This window comes from Chelonia mydas, chromosome 3 (assembly GCF_015237465.2).
Source record: "Chelonia mydas isolate rCheMyd1 chromosome 3, rCheMyd1.pri.v2, whole genome shotgun sequence".
NCBI lineage: Eukaryota > Metazoa > Chordata > Testudines > Cheloniidae > Chelonia > Chelonia mydas.
Genome location: NC_057851.1, coordinates 151203232 through 151224707, shown reverse-complemented (window position 1 = coordinate 151224707; position 21476 = coordinate 151203232). Strand labels below are relative to the sequence as shown.

Below are 21476 nucleotides of genomic sequence, written 5' to 3'. Positions count from 1 at the left end.
ACTTGCCTTGAGAAGAGTTGCCACACTCAGTGGACCCACTTTTACAGTGTAATCTGTCGAAAGCTCTCCACAAAGATACACAGAAGGGATTGTAGTGGAAGTAACCATTGTTTAATGCTTGCCTGTTTTTGTTTCTCCGGACTGTATACTTAGTAATTTTTGTTATTTAAAATTATTTGGCACTCAACAACTTAACACCACTTTCTGCCCCACAGATCATTGCTTCCATTTGTTTCTGCTGTTGCCATATGTTAACGAGGAGGGAAGGAAGTGATGGACTTAGCACAAAGCAGAATTAATGGAACATCTCAATGCCAAAAGATAAAGTGATGGAAAGGCACTGGATCACAGTTACACGAAGCAGCACAATGTGCTCTTTTACACAATCAGCCTGAACTCAATTAACAGTCCAGAAGCTTAATTTATAGTGACTGAGGCACTATATAGATGAACAAAAAAACCCATGTTCTGCACCCTTCTTTCAATGAATTAGATGAGGGAAAGAAGTGGTGGAATTGGTTGTAAAGGAATAAAAAGTGATGTGACGAGAAAGATATTTGAAGATAAATTGAGTAGAAGCGAATTACTGGTATGCACAGCGTTTCCAACAACATTTAAGATTTACAACTAGCGAAAAAAAATTTTCATCATGGATACAATGTTCTCCAAAATAAGTCACTGGCATTCATCAAGCAAGAAAAAGATTAGATCCTCAGCAAACTCCATTTTCACCCATCCTCCCCAACAATGATTTTAATTAATCTTTGAAACACAATGCACTTAGATACTTACACAAGATAAAATTAGTACTCTGGAGGATTCAAGATTAAAACAGACATTATCTTTAGTAAAATAACTAAATGGGATCACAAGCAATTATAACTCTGTCAGATTTAAGTGGGTAATTTTGACAATTGATTTAACTATGCAAGAGGCTTGTTTGGATTTTTTTTTTTTAAACTAAACTGAGATGGTATTTTTCAGTGATTCCTAAAATATTAAGAGGCTGTGATTAGTTAAGGGTGTTCTAAACATAACAGGGGCGAGGCAAAACGGAAATAGCTCAGTGGTTTGAGCACTGGCCTGCTAAACCCAGGCTTGTGAGTTCAATCCTTGACGGGGCCATTTAGGGATCTGGGGAAAAAACTGGGGATTGGTCCTGCTTTGAACAGGGGGTTGGACTAGATGACCTTCTGAGGTCCCTTCCAACCCTGATATTCTATGATTCTATACCCCCTATAAAAGCAAGTACATGAATAGTTGAGACATCTAACAGTACATACACACTACCCTTCCACCAACTGACACAGACTTCACTAATGTCAAATCCACTACACAGCCCAACACATCACACTCCTGACTCTGCTCCTGTGAAGATCCCAGACTTTTAGTACCCAAGTCCCCATATCCCCGTTTCCCTCATCCCACAGAGGCAGATTTAAGATTGCAATGTGTGGCGTATGCTGATTGTGCTATTGAAGACTTTCTCTGAGTAGTAAAGAGAAGCAGTAAATGGTACCTACAATGTCTTAATTGCTCATTTCCTTGCTTTTGTGGTTTTATGTTACGTATGTTATATAGAGACCAACCTTAACTGATACACAATATGATGGTTTTGTATACCAATTTCGAAGTTTATCTTTTAGTTTTATCATGTTATCTACCAATGAGAACTCTTGACGTGTTCAGTCCCATCACTTCACAGAATCACTTCACCACCCAACAGAACTGCAGCATGTAAGTTAACTGGAGAGGAATGGCAGTGATTGGCTGAATTACCTCTGATGTCACAACACTACTACTTAATGAGGTAAGCTTCTGCACTGGCCCTGACAAAGTTATAAATCACACTGTTCATTATTAAGCAAAAAGTTCTGCCGGCTATTTTTTTCCCCAAAAAAACATGCCTATTCCCAGCCTTTCCACTGAATTCTAGTTATAGGGAAAGTCTGAAGAATTAGTAAGAAGTGTTAGTTTGAAGGGCCCAAAAAACCCATGAGGCTCAAAAGAGTAATTTCTTAAAATTAAAATCAAGCCCTTTAAGAAAATTTTAACTCAAACTAATTCATACAATTACTTAAAAATATTAAGAAAATTAACAGTCGCTTATAGATTACATGCTATAAATTTGAGGAAGATTCTTCCTGCAACACAGAAGGTTCAGTCCCTGCTTTAAGCAGAAAAACTGAACCCAACCTTAACTATGGAGCTCATTACCAGCACATCCATAATTAAAAATGGTCAAGCAAATGCTTCAGCCTTTTGGACATACTGACAGCATACACACAGTATTCATGCAAAGTTAACAAAAAAAAACGAGACCCTACCTCAGGCTTCATCACACTTCCTGCTGTCTGATAGAATGCAGCTGTGGGGAAAGCTCACAGTGTAAACCGAAGGCACTGAGGTATAGAAGCCTGTAAAACATGGCTGCAGAAAACAGAAGCTAGATATTTTATTTTTTTTAAAAGCCTTTACAGGCATAGTTTACACAATGTGTTGGATCCAAGACAGCAGCCCAGGTGGCTGAAGATCACTTCCCTACAACTGATTCCTATCTTTTAAGGAGACAAAGTAAGGGAGTAAAGAAAAATCCTTACAGGGCACCAAAATCCTTACACCTGACTGGTAATTGCTCCTGCCCTGCGTATAACTTTCTGAAAATATTGTAGCCTTGTTTAAACCCTCTGGAAGTGTGGCGTTTGTAACAGAAAGAGAGACTAAATTACAGCAGCAACAATGCAGAAAGCAGACAGCACCATCTCAGCAAAGTCACCCCAAACTTGAATATGTTAACTTGTAAATGAACCAAGAACACCACCTTGAAACTTTTTCAGGCAAGTAAGGGCCAATGGGAGTCTATAGTCAAGATAGACTGCAAATGATTCTGAGGCATCCAGAGGACAACTTGGCATGGAGAAAGTGCGAAAAGTGTCCAGAAAAGCACCTATATAAAAGAAAAATGTCCCAAAACCAAGCAAAGCTCTGGCAAAAGATTAACATTTAAAATGTTAATAGGATAGTTCTCTTTTTTTTCTATAGAGGTTTCTGTTTGAGTGAAAAGAAACTTCCTCTCTAATTCTTTGCAGAAAACAAATAAAACAAAATTGTGTGTATATATTAAGAGTTGCTCATTGTCATAAATTCTAATAAGTAATTCAAATTAAGTCTATTTAATGCAAAGAAAAAGTGACTTTACTGTAGGTATTTTTAAAGAAATCTCAAAGTTTGTTTAATCTTAAAAAAAATGTTTTGCTCTGCTCCTCAGAAATATCAGGAATGTTAGCTCTGGTCTTCCCATTTTTTGTTTCAAAGAATTGAATGACTCCTTGTACAAACAGCTGTTTCAGCCCTTAATTGAAAAGGGAGTGGTGTTGATTTTTAAGTAGTGGTTTTCTTACCTTGAATTTTCGGTCCCACAAGGGGAGTGTGAATTGCAAGGAAGAAAGGGGTGAGTAGGGATACGCATAAACTGCCTTCATTGTGGTGGAATGAATCATGTGTAGGTGTGAATCATGAGTAGTGTCCAGGTTTCAGAGTAGCAGCCGTGTTAGTCTGTATCCGCAAAAAAAAAAAAAGGAGGACTTGTGGCACCTTAGAGACTAACAAATATATTTGAGCGTAAGCTTTCATGAGCTACTGAGCTGTAGCTCACGAAAGCTTACGCTCAAATAAATTTGTTAGTCTCTAAGGTGCCACAAGTCCTCCTTTTCTTTTTGAGTAGTGTCCAGACCACTACATGCCCATGTAAGAAACAGCTTCTTCTCCAAGCTTTTATGTTAAATAAATGTTAACAAAAACCAGTGAGTTGAGAGAGTCTTAAATTTATTTCATCCTCAATCAGGTTTCACTTTTATTGGTATATACATTGCCATAATCCTACCAGGTGTCGTGAGCTGTCTACAGATTCTTCCAGAGCAGACAAGATTTAAATATTTAATATAAAAATCATAAGCAGAAAAAAAAAATGAAAAAGAATGCCAGTCATCTTTATTCATCATAAGGCAACAAACATTTATGTCCCTTAGCAGGTCACTTTTGAATTATAACTAATCATCAGCCATAGGAGTCATTACTGGACTGGCAGGAGCAGCTTTATAGGTAGTCACCTAGCATATGAATTCAGCATGTCCATATTGCAATTTGTTGATTTGAAAACATTTCTTTTTTTTTTTTTTTTTTTTTTTTTTTTAATACAACAACTCCATAAGCTTCACCTACCTAAAGCTTCAGAGGCCTGAAATCCATGCTTGTTAATATTGTAGACTGAGTAAAATCTGCATTCACAATAGGAAAAGTTGAACTGATTTTCATGTCAGGGTTTCCCTAACCATCCCACCTACGTTAGAACAAAATCTTTTCAAATGGAAAATGCCATTATGTAAGTCATATCTTACAAGTCCCATCTGTTTAAAAAGGGTACCCTAACAGGGTTTCCTGTTATTGTTTAAAGGTTTCCCCATAAGACAAATGTAGCTACTGTTGCCACACACCTACACTCTATGAAGCACTGCCATAAAGACAGTTTAAGAAAATAATTGGGGTTTCCGATAACCTATCTTTCATATTGTTATTGAGACTAATTTTTGTGATCTGAGTTCTCAGAATAATTACCGACATGAAAAGGATTTATAAGAAGTGCCAATAAGGATCTTCATGGTCTCGTCGGTTTTGTATGTCGGTGGAAAGTACACACAACCAAGTGTAGAGAGTCATAACAGAAAACAACGCAATAACTGGTTTCCAAAACGAGACATTTTTGCAAAAACAGTACTCTGAATTCCTTCCAGCCCAATATTCTTTAAGTTTAATGTGGATTTGTGGTTGGATGTCTAGTTCTCTGCTTTCACAAACAAGAACATCCTTCACCTCTCTGAATTTATGTTAATATGACATGATTGCCTGAAAAGATTTGGAAAATGTTGTAATTCTAGTTATTTATTATAATTCAGTTGACATGGACCTACTCCTTCCCATACTACTTGCAAAAACACAAAGTGAAAAAATACGAACCCTAATACATAGACCATACGAAAAATTATTTTCAGTTTATAAAACTGATATTGGGAGACTGCTGATGATCCTTATTTGCACTCCTGACACTTTTTAAAAAGGCATTCCTAGTTATTTAATAGATGTATATGAAGAAAACCTCTGCATTCTGCCCTCAATTTCTAACTGGCAGTTTTTACAGGATGTAAAATTTTGGTTACTACTGATAAACTCTTCATTAGAATCAGTAACCTGAAGGTGAAAGGCATCTACCTAACTGTAGAGCAGTCTCCAGAGTCATCCAGTTCCTAGCCATACATATATAATTATGTATTTAGAACATCCACCTAAGCTTCGCTTACAAGCAAATTCACAGAGTTTGAGGTCAGAAAGGACCATGTGACCATCTGATTTAATCTTCTGTATATAACACAAGCCATTACATTTTATCTACATACCCCTATATTGAGTCCAAGAATTTGTGTTTGACTGAAGCATAATGTGTTTGGCTAAAGAATAAATTCCAGAAAAGAAATCCAGTCATGATCTGGAGACAATGAGAGATAGAAACTAGGCACAATTTTTTAACTGCAAGTTTGATTAACCCCTGCAACAAATTACCAAAGGAAGTGGCGGATTTTCTAACTTGATTTTTTCAGGTTTCACCTTCCAGCCTTTGGTTCTTGTTATCCTGTTCTGTGCTAAATCAAAGAGCCCATTAATATCCCAGTATTGCCCCCCGTCAAGATATTCATACACTAAGCAAGTCACCTCTTAATATTCTTTCTGATCACTGTGAAGGATTTTCTCCCGCCCTCTAATCATTTTCATTGCTCTCTTCTGCTCCCTCTCCAATTTTTCAACATCCTTTTTTAAACGTTGACATCAGAACTGAACACCATATTCTAGGATCAGTCTCACCAATGCTGTATACAAATACAAAATGACCTCCTTACTCCTACTCACTACTCCCCTGTTTAAACATCCAAGGATCACATTAGCTTTTTTTGCCACATTATCACATTGGGAGTTCAAGCTCAGTTATCTATTTACTATGACCCCTAAATCCTTCTCACAGTTATTGCTTGTGATACAGAGGCCCATTGATGCCAACTGGCAAAGGGTTCACTATTCTTTAACAGGTTTCAGAGTAGCAGCCGTGTTAGTCTGTATTCGCAAAAAGAAAAGGAGTACTTGTGGCACCTTAGAGACTAACAAATTTATTTGAGCATAAGCTTTCGTGAGCTACAGCTCACTTCATCGGATGCAACAGTAACTCCTGACAAGCCTCACAAACTCACTACATTCAACACATTGCTTTCACAGTATTTCTCCAAAGAGGGTCAAGTGAAGTCTCTAATAGAAAGATCTCTTATGTCAGTGATCCTCATAATTGTTGCGAGATGTATGTACTGATGATATTCAAGGAGTTGTATATATATTATATACTGTGTATCTGCTATACATATATAATATGTTTTAAAGTCTGAATCAAAGCAGGGTTGTCAAGAAGGTTTTGACCAGACAAAGAATGTATATTCACCTGTCTGCCTTGGTTCACAAGAAAAGCGGCACTGTAAGCTAACACAGTGGAAGGCCATTTGCACACAGCATCACCGTGAGGATGTGAAGGCAACATGGAGCCAGTATACCATGGGAAATCGTGACTCTGGGGACCAAACTATGAACACTGGGGATATAAGAAGTAGGCAAAACAACCTCTCTTTATCCTTCATTGAAGAAGCAAAAAAGGACAACCCCTTTTGCCTTAGTGAAAGGGGGATCCCAGACGTGTTGGTGGAAGATTGTTTTAGGTGAGAAACTACTGTAGATGAGGGTTTAGCCTATTAAAGTAACTTTGGATTTTAAGAAGAGTGTTATACTTTTGTTTTATGTGTTTCTTTTTTTAGCCTTATTCACTATCCCTATTACCTTAGCCTTGGATTTAAAAAAAAAACAAAAAAACTCATGACTTTTCGCTATAAACATAATCTCAGTGTTGTGATGTTATATTGGAGCTGATCCTCAGTTAAAGCAAACAAGCTGGTGTGTGCACTGGTCCTTTGGGGACAGCTTACCTGGTAATTTCTGAGTGTCCAGTGACAGGGGCTGGACACTGCAGGGGAATGTTTTTAGGGGCTCTGGGGTTGGGAGGCATTTGTTGTTAGCCTGCAAAGCAAAGTAAGGGCTAGCAAAGACCTGATGAGATTGGCTGAGCGGCTAACAGACTGCTGGTATCAGGGAGTTGGCACCCAGTTAAACACAAGCAAATCTTCCACTCGCTGGAGGCAGGGGTGACTCTCAGTCCTGGGCACCCTGAGAAAGTGTCACACTGCTGTCCAGGATACAAGTTTCCCATTCTATAGGCATGGCCTGAATTCCTTGATCCTGGATATCAAACTCTGTATTTGGCTGTATTAAAAGGCATTTTGTTTGAATGGGCTCAGGTTATTAGGCAAACCATCTTGCTCCGTACGACCGCCTTGTCCTCATCGTTATTTACCATTCCGCCAATCTGCAAATTACCTCAGCAGTGATTTTATATTTCCTTCCAGTTTATTGATGAAAATACTGAAGAGCATTAGGCCTAGTACTGATCTCTGTGAAACCCCTCTGAAAATACCCCATTCAGTGATTCCCCAGTGACAATTACTTTGAGAACTGTCACTCAGGTCTCAATCCATTTAACATGTTCTCTATTAATATTGTACAATGCTAATTTTTTAAATCAGAATGGTATGCAGAACTAAGGCAACACCTTGCAAAAGTGTAACTATTACACTATTATGCACCCACCTTCATCAACCACACTTATAATGTCAAAGAATGAAATCAGGTTTGTTCGAAGGACCTATTTCCCATAAAATAATGTCAACTGGCATTAATTATACTGATAGCCTTTAATTCTTTAACAAGTGAATCCCATATCAAAACCCGTCACTTTTGGTAAGCTGTTATAAAAAGCTTTCCAGACCTATCATTTCATATTAAGCAACTCAGCAGTAACCAGAACCATCTCTGAAAAGCACCATCTAGACTATCAAAATTTTTTATTTGGCTATACAGTTCTATTTTTCAAAAGCAAATATTACTTAAGAAAATTGGCTGAAGAATTAAAAATGAAGTCACCTAGAAATTAACCTGCATCCTACTCCACTTTGTGTCCTTGTCAGAAAATAATCCATTACCCACAACATCCCTGAAGAGGTCACCCAAATCGCTGTCAGAGCTCCGAGTACTTTTCCACATACACATTTCATCTTATATCCTAAATACCATAGGGCAGCTATTGTCTCAAAGCAGTTTGCCACTGGGCCATCTCAAGAATGGTATTTTAATATGATAATTCATTAAAGGGCAATATTTTACATGTCCTTCTGTGGAGGGTCTTGAGTAAAATAAGACACCAGTTACTTCTACTTCTCCATGAAACACATTAATGACATAACTTTTTCCTAATTCAGCTGCAACTGCATTATCTAACTTTAGAGTATTTGTCATCTAAAATGTACAGAGTAAACACTGACGTGAACTATAAAGCACTTGGCCAAGCTGGGAAATTCCATTTGTTTAATTTAGCGAGGGACACTCCAGGCAGAATGCATTTTATTTACAAAAACTTGGCTTCTCAGCAAATAGTTACATCTGCTTGTATGTTCAGAGACAAACAGGATCATAGGTTCTGGAACTAGGGGTGCTGCCACACCCCCTGAATTGAAGAAGTAATAACAATCCAAATACATGGTTTCCACCTTCAGCATCCCCCCAATAAAAATTGTTCCAGCACCACCGAACAAGATTGTAAAAATCAGGTTTAACAGAAGTTTTTTCTCAGATAGGATTTTTGCTTGAACAGTAGAATGTACAGCTAGCATATCAAAACCAAAAGACTGAGCTAGTTAGAGGCCTGAACATTTATACTTTACATTTAAGCAAAACCAATAATGCTTTTTTAAGAAACCTAACTAGATGGTCAGTGATTTTTGCCCAAGTACAGGTAAAACTCTCTTAATTTAAAACAGAGGAAGCTCAGCCAGCATTGTCACAGTCTAGAACAGGGATTGGCAACTTTTAGCACATGGCCCGCCACGGTAAACCCCCTGGAGGGCTGGGCCGGTTTGTTTACCTGCTGTGTCCACAGATTCAGCCGATTGCAGATCCCACTGGCCGCGCGGTTCGCCGCTTCACGCCAATGGGGGCTGTGGGAAGCGGCGGCCAGCACATCCCTCAATCCGTGCCACTTAGGGATCATTTTCAGTTGCTTATAACTTCAGAGAAAGGAAGGAATCATTTAATCAAAGATTGTATTAATAATAATTTATACAGTGAAGGGGGCCAATTTAAGGTTGCACAGGCAACCTTAATTTTGTTATTTCCTAACTTTTGAGTGTTTCTTTGCAAAATTGATGTTCTTTTAATGTAGTCTGTGCATGTAATCACATATACATGTGTGTATTTAGGTAGCAGAAGACATTTTTCATTGCTTCATTTCCACATGTGGCTCATCAAGCAGGGACTACAGAAGTGACTTCCTCAGTTAGTAACAGACTCCCCATCAAAAAGTAAGGGAGTAAAATAATGCCTAACTCTGAACCTATTCCTTAAATCAACCTCTGCACCAGACGACTGGCGGATAGCTAATGCAACAATTTATTAAAAAGGCTCCAGAAGTGATCCTGGCAATTTCAGGTTGGTAAGCCTATCTTCAGTACCAGACAAATTGGTTGACACTATGGTAAAGAATCAGACACACAGATGAACACGATACATTGGGGAAGAGTCGATATGACTTTTGTAAAAGGAAATCATGCCTTACCAGTCTATTAGAATTCTTTGAGGGTGTCAACAAAGATGTGGACAAGTGTGGTCCAGTGGATACAGTTTACTTGGACTTTCAGAAAACCTTTGACAAGATCCCCCCACCAAAGGCTCATGCAAAGTAAGCAGTCACTGCATAAGAGGTACGGTCCTCTCTTGGATCAGTAACAGGTTAAAAGATAGGAAACAAAGGGGAGGAATAAATAGTCAGTTTTCACAGTGGAAAGAGGTAAATAGTAGGGTCACCCAAGGAGCAGGACAGGGAACAGTGCTGTTCAACATGTTCATAAATGATCTGGAAAAAAGGGTAAATGGTGAAGTGGCAAAGTTTGCAGATGATACAAAATTACTTAAGACAATCAAATCCAAAGCTGACTGTGAAGACTTAAAAAGAGATCTCACAATACTGACTGACTGGGCAACAAAATGGCAGATGAAATTCAAACTTGATAAATGTAAAGTAATGCACATGGGAAAACATAATCCCAATTATACATTCAAAATGAGGAGTCTAAATTAACTATTACCACTCAAGAAAGATTTAGGAGTCTTGCAGATAGTTCTTTAAAAATAGCTGCTCAATGCGCAGCAGCAGTCAAAAATGCAAACAGAATGTTAGGAACTATTAAGAAAGGGATAGCTAATAAGATGGAAAATATCATAATGCCACTATATAAATCTATGGTACGCTCACATCTTGAATACTGTGTGCAGTTCTGGTCACCACATCTCAAAAAAGATATATTAGAATCAGAAAAAGTACAAAGAATGGAAACAAAAATGATTGGGGTATGGAACAGCTTCTATATGAGGTGAGATTAGTAAGACTGTGACTGTTCATCTGGTCCATCTACACAGCAAGGTCAACATTAAGGCAGATTATGTTGACCTAATTATGTCAGTGTCTACACTATAGCCTTCCTCCCGCCAATGTAAGTGCCCTACTACACCAACATAACCACCTCCACGAGAGGTGTAAGGCTTACGTCGGTGTAGTTAGGGCGACAGACACTGCATCTCTTACATCAACTGTTGGCTGTCTTGTCAATTTCACAGGAGTGTCAGTGCAGCCACCAGCAAGAGCTGGTAGCTGCACTCTAGGGCCACAAAAATGTTGTTGTGAGAACTCCAGTTCTAGATGCTTTGAGTGTTTTAAGGAGTTTGACCAGGAGGGATTGGTGCAGGAGCAGTGGATTTATGGCTCTCATCATTTGGTTTAGGGGGGTTTCTGCAGTATATGCTGGGGAATGAACTGAGTAAGCTAGTATTTTGTGAAACCTCTACAAAACACAGCCAGACTGGACAATGTTCTTTCTGCCATGAAACAGGAATTAACTTAGGGCACCTTTCAATCTGACAAGAGCCAGCTTCTAGACACAAAACAGTCAGATGGAGTTTGGGGGAGTGTAAGAGAGGGATCCAACACGCAGGAAACGTGTTGAAATTCCAACGGGTAGCATGAAATTAGTATGAACTGAAAACAAAATTCTCATTGAATCAGTAACTATACACTGCACTGAATTCCCTCATATTCCACATTTGCTCAACACAAGAGACTGCAAATATCAGTGGGTAATGGCTGACTTAAATGGGGGTAAAAACCCACTCAATTCCCCAGAAGGGTAACAGGTGGAGGCATCTCACTGGGACTACTTGCTCTGTGGAATCTTGACAGCAGATTTCATCCTCTAGCAACTGTCCAATCTGTACCAACAGGTTGACTGTAAGCAGGGAGGGAGTAAAGAAGAGGGCATACCCCTCCTACAGAGGATAGAGAGCAGTATGCAATCACGGTAAGTGGAAGGAAAGCAGCCACACTGTATTCCACAAAGGACCTACCCTTGCAATATTAAGGTCACAGCAGGCAGGCAAAGCTAGCTGTTTGTCACTAAGGACACCTCAGCTTAATGCACTTAATTGAATAGAAGCAAAAAGGGAGTGAGTCAAGGGGTAAATTCCAAAGAAATTTCACCTGTGAAAAGTAAATCAATGAGCAATTTCATAAACATTTCCACGCTCAAGCTTCCCTCTAGGGTGTTTGCCCCAGCAGCAGAGGACAAGGAACACAGATCTTCCTGATCCAAGATGAGAAATGTAAAGGCCCCTCCTAGTTTCACATTTTGAGGCTCTGGAGATTTGACCATTGCTGATATTGTGCCTAGAACAGAAAATGCACTATATGCAGTATCATGAACTCCTAGTGTTCAAACACAGTGAGAGTCTGATTCCCAAGGGTCATGAGACTGGTTTACAACGAACAGATTAAAAATTTAAATTAAATTGTTGTTCTTCTACCCTCCAACATTTCAGGACATCAATCAGGAGACCACAGGTTTCTGACTATGGAGAGTGCCCATGAGGGTTCCTGGACTGAGTGAGGACAGGTCTACACTACAAATTTACAGCAGCACAGCTGCACCAATGCAGGTGTGCCACTGTAGCGCTTCTGATGAAGACACTCTAAGCCCGTTGGTTTAATAACGCCACCTCCATGAGACGTAGTAGCTATGCTGATGAAAGACGTTCTTCTACCAACATAGTGCTATCTACACTAGCATTTAGGTCAGTATAACTATGTCGCTCCAGGCTGTGGATTATTCACATCCCTGAGCAATATGGTTATACTGAAGGAATTTGGTAGCGTAGACCAAGGCTTAGTTCCCAGGTGGCTGGGGAATGAAAAGTTTAAGAGTTCCAACAAAGTGGATCATCATCATAGGATGAGGAGCTGAGGACTGGTGAATCATCACCATTCTACACTGTCCTTGGCCATTGACATGCTGGCCCCCAAATGGTCCCTTCCTCCCCACTGTCCACACAGAGCTCCCTGGTTTTCTGACACTCAGTGCTCGATAAAGAGAGAAAAAAGACTGATTCAGACAGGATGAAATACAATTAATTCCTCAAGTCTTGTGCTGGGGCTGTATTACAGCCAAGAAAACCTTCCTATCAGCCTCCCTGATGCTGCCAAATCCTGCCTCAAGGAGCTATCCAGGACAGTAAATCATTTCATCAACCTTGAGTATCTACCTATAATCTGCAGATCCAAGCATCAAGTACTGCAAAGAGCTATCCATCCTCCTTCACTGAAAAGATCACACACACTCGGGAAGCCTTCTCAAACAGCATCAATCCGCTCCGTCTGCACCCACCAAACAACAGCTTATCTGCAGTCCCAGAGTTCAATACATTCACTCATCAAGAGGTTCTGGACACCCTAAAGGAATCCTGACCCAAGAGTTGTGAATCCAATCTCAGGCCCTTCCTGGCTCGTAAAAGAGCCAGGAACAACTGATGCCCTCCTTTCCAAAATAGCCAACGCTTCATACAGATATAGAATCTTCCCTTCCTCCTTCCAACATGCAATAGGCTGTCCTACTCACCCTGGAGACTTCAGTCCTAGCCAACTATTGCCCAGGTGTCAAATCGGTCATTCCTGAGCAAGCTCACAGAGAATCTAGCCAAAAGCCAACTAACTACAGGCCCATGTAACTGAAGCCAAAATTGGTCAAATTCAGTCTAATTTAGCAGTGCTCTTGGGTTCCTCACTAATGCTGAATTCTCATATAGCAATAGCTGTTAGTAATGCTTTCTACCACCTCCAGTTGGGTAGGAACTCTGTCCAATCCTGGCAGATGAAGACGTGGACTCAGTTATTCATGACTGTCACCCCTCAGCTCGACTACAGTAGTGCAACATACCGGGGCATGAAACCTGAAACACTTAGGAAAGTCCAGCAAGTACAAAACACTGAAGAATGTCTCCTTAGCAACAGGCGCTACGGACAGTGCATCACGCCTTTCCTCTGCTCTCTATATTGGCTTTCCATAGAATTTAGGATTTAGTTCAAGGTCTCAGTCCTTATATTCAAAGTGCTCTATGGCCTGGGCCCAAAGATATCTAAAATGCCATTTAAAGCTCCAGAATGAAGACCGTGGTCAACAACTTCACACTCTGGCACAATGGAACTCTCAACAATAAGAATAAAGCTCGTCTGTGCAGGAGTCAGGACTTTCTCCAGGGCTGGTCTCAGACTGTGGAATGAACTCCCCCAGGAACTAAGGATTATAACAAACTTTACCACTTTCTGCTTCAAATGCAAGGTGCACTTCTTTGACCCTGCCTTCTCTAATATAAACACATAGCAACAGGTATATTTAACCAAACACAAAAACAAATCTAAAACCTACCACAAGACGACATTCCACATGCTTCTCCCTCTGGGGAGAAGAGGAGAGAGCAAACACCACATGACAGATGAGTTGTTACATTGCTCAATGCACTACCAGAAGGTATTCAGATGTGCGCAGTATGAACACCTATATAAAAGAGAATCGGATCCAAGTAGCTACTATCTTGATCTTCTGGCAACAAATGTATTCGCTGAACCACTTCAAGACCAGGCACATGCTCTAGGATTTTTTGGGGGACTGCAGAAGGGTTGGTATACTCTTGATAATTCTTGTTCCTTCTGATACAGATTATGGCCTCTAACCAAATTAGATAATTAAGAGCCTGAAGAAACACTTTTCTCTTTTGTGGATGCTATTGGAGGTTTGATAAAATTATCCCAGGGCGAAGGAAGGAGAAGAATTGTACTAAATAAACTCTTAAGTATTGACAATACCCAATTCGTCCTTTGTTATTTTGGCCCATGCTGTTGATGTTTTCGGAGTTTCACTCTGGAGAAGTGAGAGAGATTAGAATTGTCTGAAGGACTCTTTCCTGGGCTGCCTCCCCTAAGAGGATCTGGAAGACTCTCCTGGTTGATGAAAGGGCTGATTCTGAAATTGAAATCCAACTTCTCTGTGCTTAACAAAAAACTTGTTATGGAGAATGAGGCTCTATGGTGTCTAGAGCTAAAAGACTTGATCTCTTGTGCTGTGTTGATGGAAGAAGTGCTACAGTGGAAGCGACCTGTGGATGAAACATAGGAACTTGACTAGTGGATCAGACCAGTGGTCCATCTACTCCTCTAGTCTGACAGTGGCCAATACCAGATGCTTCAGAGGAAGGTACATAAAACCCTGAAATAGGCAGTTATGGGATAACCTTCCTCCAGAAAAGTTTCCTCCCAGGCTCCATTAGGTAGAGGTCATCTTAAGCCCTGAAGCAAAATTACAGGAATGTCATTTTATAAATAGACCCAGTACCTAGAAAAGCAGAAATAAAAGGTATGGTAAATATTTACTGAAAGACTTGAAATATGAACAAAATACTAAAAGCAGATAAACAACCAAATAAAAGCATTTTAAAGGTCAGATAGATACCTACAAGTTAAATAAGTGATAAAAACATAACGTATCTTTGGTACTGAAGCTATTGGTGAGCTTTACTATTTTCATGATTTCCGGTGAAACAAAAATGTGCTAAAACTCCTGAGGGACTCATTTGTTTATTTACTACAACACTGATATTCAGGTCATCCATAACACGTATCTAATCCCATCATTCTCATATTTTCCTTTAAAGCAGTATTCACTCTGTCACTGAACAATCTGGATCCACAAAAAAGGACTGCCATCATCTGTGTATCAGATAACTCACTCACCCAGTGACAAAACCACAAAGTCTTCCTAGTGAAGGTGAAGGATCTGATAGTCCTTTCTGATTTTTTTTTAAAGAAGAATACTGAAGGGTCATTAGAGGACATAGTTACTCAAGAGCCCAAAAACTCCACAGTCATCTTTTAATGCTTGATAGTCAATTTAACTAAGCCCAAAGAGTCAGTGGCTTACAATGTTAATGTGCCAGAGAGAAGACTATCGGTAATGTGACAGAAGACTAGCAATGATTTTTACTTTCTGGAATCTACCATGAAAGGCACAGAGAGTAGGGATAACAAGAACTAGCATCTTAATTTTGCTCAGTTTCATTTAGTTTTAAGGGCCTCACCCACATGTTTAAGTAAAAATTGCCATTCCTCTGGGCTATCTTACTGAATGCTGTGGTGGGTCTCGCTCTTGGGTCCTCCAGATTGGCTCTAGGACAAAAGGTGGCAAGAGAGACCTGCAAACCAGGGGATGAAGTGAGAAATAAAAACTTTGATCTCTCGTGGGGGATTTAGTTTTTCCTTAGGCTTCTTATAAGACAGAACTAGCAAGGGCAGGCATGTAGGAATTGTCCTTTCAAGACAGCAAGGCCTTGTTGGGACTATTGACTGGCTTAAGTCCCAAGTGTTAAGATTTAACCACGATAGTGCTGAAAAGTTCCCTTCCTGTGGGAGCCACAGCAGGATAGGGGTGTGGAGCCATATTAGCAGACACTGCTGGTGTGACCTTTCAAGAGCTGTTGGAAGCTACAATCTCAAGCAGCAAAACCACAGTTTGTACAGAGTAGTAGATAGACCACGCCTGCAGTGACTCTTTGCTAACTGGTCATTCGCGGCCTTCTGTAACTTTTGCTGCTACCACTGGGAAAAGAGAAAAAAAAGGAAGCCAAATGGAGAAATCCAGAAGGGGGACGGTGCTCTGCTTTATGGGGAAACAAAGAACCTGTGTTCCTTTAGTCTGTCTCATCAGTACCACTATCCTAGCTATCCTTCAGATTGGTGTGGCCAGGACATGGAATAACTCCCCAAAGTGGCTGCACAGTCATTTTCCCCACAGAATCTAGTGAAGTGTAAGAATCAAAATTATCAGGAAACAATGGTATTTTATGCAGTATTACAGTAAAATTTAAACAAAAATTAAGTTGCAATAAACCACAAAGTAAAATTAACATATCTCTGTTTAAACTATTTTCCTGATTTAAAGTTATCACCAATACCTCCAGTACTAAATAGATGTTATATGCTTTATCACTCATTTACTTGTAGATATGTATCTGACCTTTAAAATGGTTTTATGTAGTTGCTTATCTGCCTTTAGTTTTTTCCTCATATTTTAAGTCTTTCAGTAATTATTTGCTATACCTTTTATTTGTAATGTGTCTATTTATAAAATTACATTACTGTAATGTTATATACAAAGGCCCACATCATTACTCTCCTACAATAACAAAGTAGATACATAATGCAGATACCGTTCTATCTGTGAAGAAATATCAAATGAAAAAAAGATATAAACAAGATGGAAGAACACAAATAAAACCTTCTATAAAGGAAGGAAAATTATTAAAACAATCTTAAAAATGTCAACCAGTAGGACTCCATAAAGGTCAAGACACTTTGAGAAGCAAGGTTAATCAAAGGTTTTACTTTGTTTATATTATTTGGTTTAATAATTCAATGCAATCTACAGCAGAAGGTTGTTTCAAGGTCAGAAAGTGACCTTTACCACATTTGTCGAATGTGCACTATCTAGGGAGTCCTAAGTACTGTTTGAAGATACTGAGTTTCTTGATATGTTCACTGTCCAAAACTGCATCTCACAGGATTTTCAGCAGGGTTAGTTTCTGAAGCCACTGCTTAGTTGCTGAAATATTACTGACGTGATCAGTTTTTAGTGGACTTTAGCATGTATCAAAATAAATAACAGATGGGCAATGACCCTAGAACTCATGCCATTTATTTTAACATTATTTAATGTTACTTTTCTCAGTGTTAGCAAATGAAAATAGGTGGGGTGAATATTTTGATGTGCCAATGAAAATGTTATCAAATGAAACAAAAGTACATCAAGAAGGGCAATTAAAATGTATAGGCACTTTTTAAAGTTTACTGAATTTACAGGCACCAAAAGGCTCTATCTGGGTAGGAAAAGGAGTATTTCAGAACAGGGACCTGAAAGAGCAGCGACATCCTCACAGAAAGACTGAACAGTTTTTTCTTGAGAAACAAGTCTATAAAAGTCATGTTTTCTGCATTTCTTTGCTCTCATTCTTTAACAGTCACTGTCAAAATGAAAGCTAGTTCTTTTTTAAAACACAAATAAAGTGGTGTCAGTTACTACACTTACTCCTAAACCCCCTATCAATTTTTGTGGTTTTATAACCACATTTTCCTAGGTTTAAGGTGTTTTTCTCTCCTTTGTTACTGTGTGAAAAACCCTGTAGCAAAGCAGTGAAACTGAACATACAAGTGCTATCAAATGCACAAACCTGAAAGAAAAATAATTTTCTGCTGTAGCTGAAAGATCAGAAATCTTAAATGTCACTTTTAACAATAGCAGGTAATAAGTTTTAAAACATCATATTTTTAAGTTGCTAGTATATCTAATGTCGTTTGTTTCTTGTAATTTGAGTAACATGAAAGAAATTGCTGGAAAATGCTAATTGATCAAAACCACAACTTTTCAGGGAAACCTACAGGTTTTGATGACTCTTTCGTCAGGAAGGCTTCTCAGGTCCACAATGGAAGATCTGGTCAAAACAAGATAAGAGTACCCTAACCACTGATTAGTGTGGGGTTGGCCTCTTTTTTTGCAAAAAATTTCCCAAAAGGTCTTGGTTTCGTTCCATATTGGAACGAAAACAAATGTTGAAACCTTACATTTTTTGCAAAACAGAATTTTCACTTTCCAACCAGCCCTTGCTAGAATGGAATATTTTAGACTTCCGTAGGCATTTATTTTACTAAAGAGTCTGGAAATATTTAACCCTGTTAAGGCCTAAAATAAAGGTGCATAAAAAGGAGAAATTTGCATATGGTACTTCAAACCTCAATTTTTTTAAAAAGTGGTACATTAAAGTTTGGGAACCACTATTCTAGCCCATAATACTGTTTATGATATTGCAAGAGGTTGTTCAGGGAATAAAATGTGATGTCACAGAGGATCAGGTCTTCAGGGTGGAAATATGAAGAAATCACAGTAAAATGAGACTGTTTTCATTCAACGGTCACTGACAAAAAAACAAACAAGAAGGAATAAAAATAAAATACAAATAGACAGAAATGTTTCTAGTTTAAAAGCTTCTCTAACCTTGTGTGAGGTCTGAATAGTTCTGTATCATAATGCAGCCTAACAAAATATTTTTTTAATGATTCTAGTTAAAAGCAGATGTATTTGTTTAAAAGGAGCAGCTTATCCAGCTACAAGTGTTGTTGATTTCCTGTATCCACTGTCTGTTAGAAAGATCATAGAATCATACAAATGTAGGGCTAGAAGGGACCGTGAGTAGTCATCAAGTCCAGCCCCCTGAGCTGAGGTAGGACAAGGTAAACCTCGGTTTCAGAGTAGCGGCCATGTTAGTCTGTATCCAAGACCATCCCTCACAGGTGTTTGTCCAACCTGTTCTTAAAAGCCTTCAGTGGTAAGGATTCCACATCCTCCCTTGGAAGCCTGTTCCAGAGCTTCACTAGCCTTACAATTGGAAAGTTTTCCTAGTATCTAACCCAAATTTCCCCTGCTGCAAATTAAGCCCATCACTTCTTGTCCTATCTCCAGTGGACATGGAGAACAGGTCCTCCCTCAGTCTTTTTTCAAGACTAAGCATGCCCAGGTTTTTAACCTTTCCTCATACGTCTGGTTTTGTAACCCTTTTATCATTTTTGTTGCTCTCCTCTGGACTCTCTCCTTAGTTAATTCACATTTTTCCTAAAGTTAGGCAACCAGAACTTTACACAGTCCTCCAGCTGAGCCCTCACCAATGCCAAGTACAGTGGGACAAATACTTCTTGTGTCTTAAATACAACACTCCCATTAATACACCCCAGAATGATATTTACCTTTTTCACATCTATATCACGCTCTTGACTCACATTCGATTTGTGATCCACTACACCCCCCAGATCCTTTTCAGCAGTACTAGCATCTAGCCAGTTACTCCCCATTTCGTAGTTGTGTATTTGATTTTTCCTTTCTGCATTAAGTACTTTGGCACTTGTCTTTATTGAATTTCATCTTGTTGATTTTAGACTAATTCTCTACTTCATCAAAGTTGTTTTACATTCTAATCCTGTCCTCCAAAGTGCTTGTAATCCCTCCACCCCCAGTTTGGTGTCATCCTCAAATTTTATGAGCATCCTCCCCACTCCATTATCCAAGTCATTAATGACAATATTGAATAGTACAGGACCCAGGACTGACCACTGCAAGACCCCCCGAGATACACCCTCACAGCAAACCATTAACTACACTGAGTACAGTATTTCAACCAGTTGTGTACCAACCTTATAGTAATTTCATCTAGACCAAATTTTTCTAAATTTGCTTATAAGAAAGCCATGTGGGACTGTCTCAAAAGCCTTACTAAAAATCAAGATGTATCACATCTACTCCTTCCTTCCTATCCACTAGACCAGTAACCCTGTCAAAGAAGGAAATTAGGTTGGCTGATATAATTTGTTCTTGACAAAGCCATGCTGGCTATTATAAATCTATCAACTTCCAGATATAGATTTTTAATAGTTTGTTCCACTATCTTTCCAGATATCAAATTGAGGCTAAGTGGTCTACAATTTCGGGGTCCTCTTTTTTAAAGATCGGTACTATGTTTGCCCTTCTCCATTTCTCTGAGACTTCACCCGTCCTCCATGGAGTTCTCTAAGATATTAATTACTAACCGTTTTGAGACTGCTTCAGCTAATCCTTTAAGTACTCTAGGATGAATTCCATCAGGCCCTGCTGACTTGAATACATTACATCTAACTTATCCTTAACCCACTCCTTCCCTAGTTTGACTTGTGTTCCCTCCGCCTTGTTGTTAATATTAATCGTGTTGAACATTTGGTCATAATTTACCTTTTTTAGTGAAGGCTGAAGCAAAACATGCATGAAACACGTCAGCCTTCTTGATATCAGTTATTTGCTCTCCTTCATCAATGTAATGTCTACTTTTCTAGACAGGTCCACAGGATATAAGAGAAACTATTTTAAGTTCCTTTTCATTTACATATATTTAGCCATCAGTTTAAAATGATCTAAATGAACAAATACAGACAGGAGATATGGGGTGTGGAAATGGGATAAAGAAGAGATGTAACAACAGCCAAGAGCATGACAGGTTATATGATATGTATTTTATGAAATTATGGGTTTTTTACTTGACAATATTTTCTTTTTCCCCCTCCACAAAAGCAAGAGTGGATGTTTAGTAATGGAAGCAGTAAGATTTTAGAAAAGACTAGGAGAAGGATAGAAGTTGTTTGGTGTACTGAAGGATAAATCCAGGATTCTAGAATGTAAGCTTTCCTGAAATCAAGTGGAGAAAACTAGTCTGGCATTCCAGTGTAAACTGCCTCACAATCTTTCAGCATCTTGACTTAATCCACAGCTACAGACACAGCCTGTCTTCAGCTCATGATTACAGGAGGCAACATCTCCCACATCTCAAATAATGACTGCTTGCTTTGTTGGCAAACTAGAAACCCATACGCGTTTCTTAAACCTCCTAGTAACAATGAAAAAGCCTGTAAGACCAGCTATCACTAACAGTTCTGTAAATAGGTTTCAGAGTAGCAGCTGTGTTAGTCTGTATCTGCAAAATGAAAAGGAGGACTTGTGGCACCTTAGAGACTAAAATATATTTGAGCATAAGCTTTCGTGAGCTACAGCTCACTTCATCGGATGCATTCAGTGGAAAAATTATGATAACCAAACATGTAGTTAATAGGGAGGGCTCATGGACTGAACTAGGGGGGACTTCTAGTAATTAGGTATCCTAGGGGAAGAATGAACATCCTTTCTATAGAAATTCCTCTAAAAAAGAAAGTTGGTGGGTTTGGGGGTTTGTTTTTTTGTATTTTGTACTACAGTAGTGCCTAGGGGTTCTAATCAGAGTCCCAT

The 21476-nt window shown here is 39.0% G+C and overlaps 1 protein-coding gene across 10 annotated transcripts in view; it reads right to left on the bottom strand.

The window, feature by feature from the left end:
- Positions 1 to 21476, bottom strand: part of LCLAT1 (lysocardiolipin acyltransferase 1) — a 198826-nt gene that overhangs the window by 131761 nt on the left and 45589 nt on the right. Inside the window, exon 1 of one of the 10 annotated variants that reach the window (XM_037895587.2) lies at positions 9119 to 9248. The exons of the other annotated variants lie outside the window; for them this stretch is intronic. The gene's annotated coding sequence lies outside the window, so the exon portion shown is untranslated. Of the gene's footprint in view, positions 1 to 9118; positions 9249 to 21476 lie in introns of those variants that run through there. 10 annotated transcript variants of the gene reach the window in all.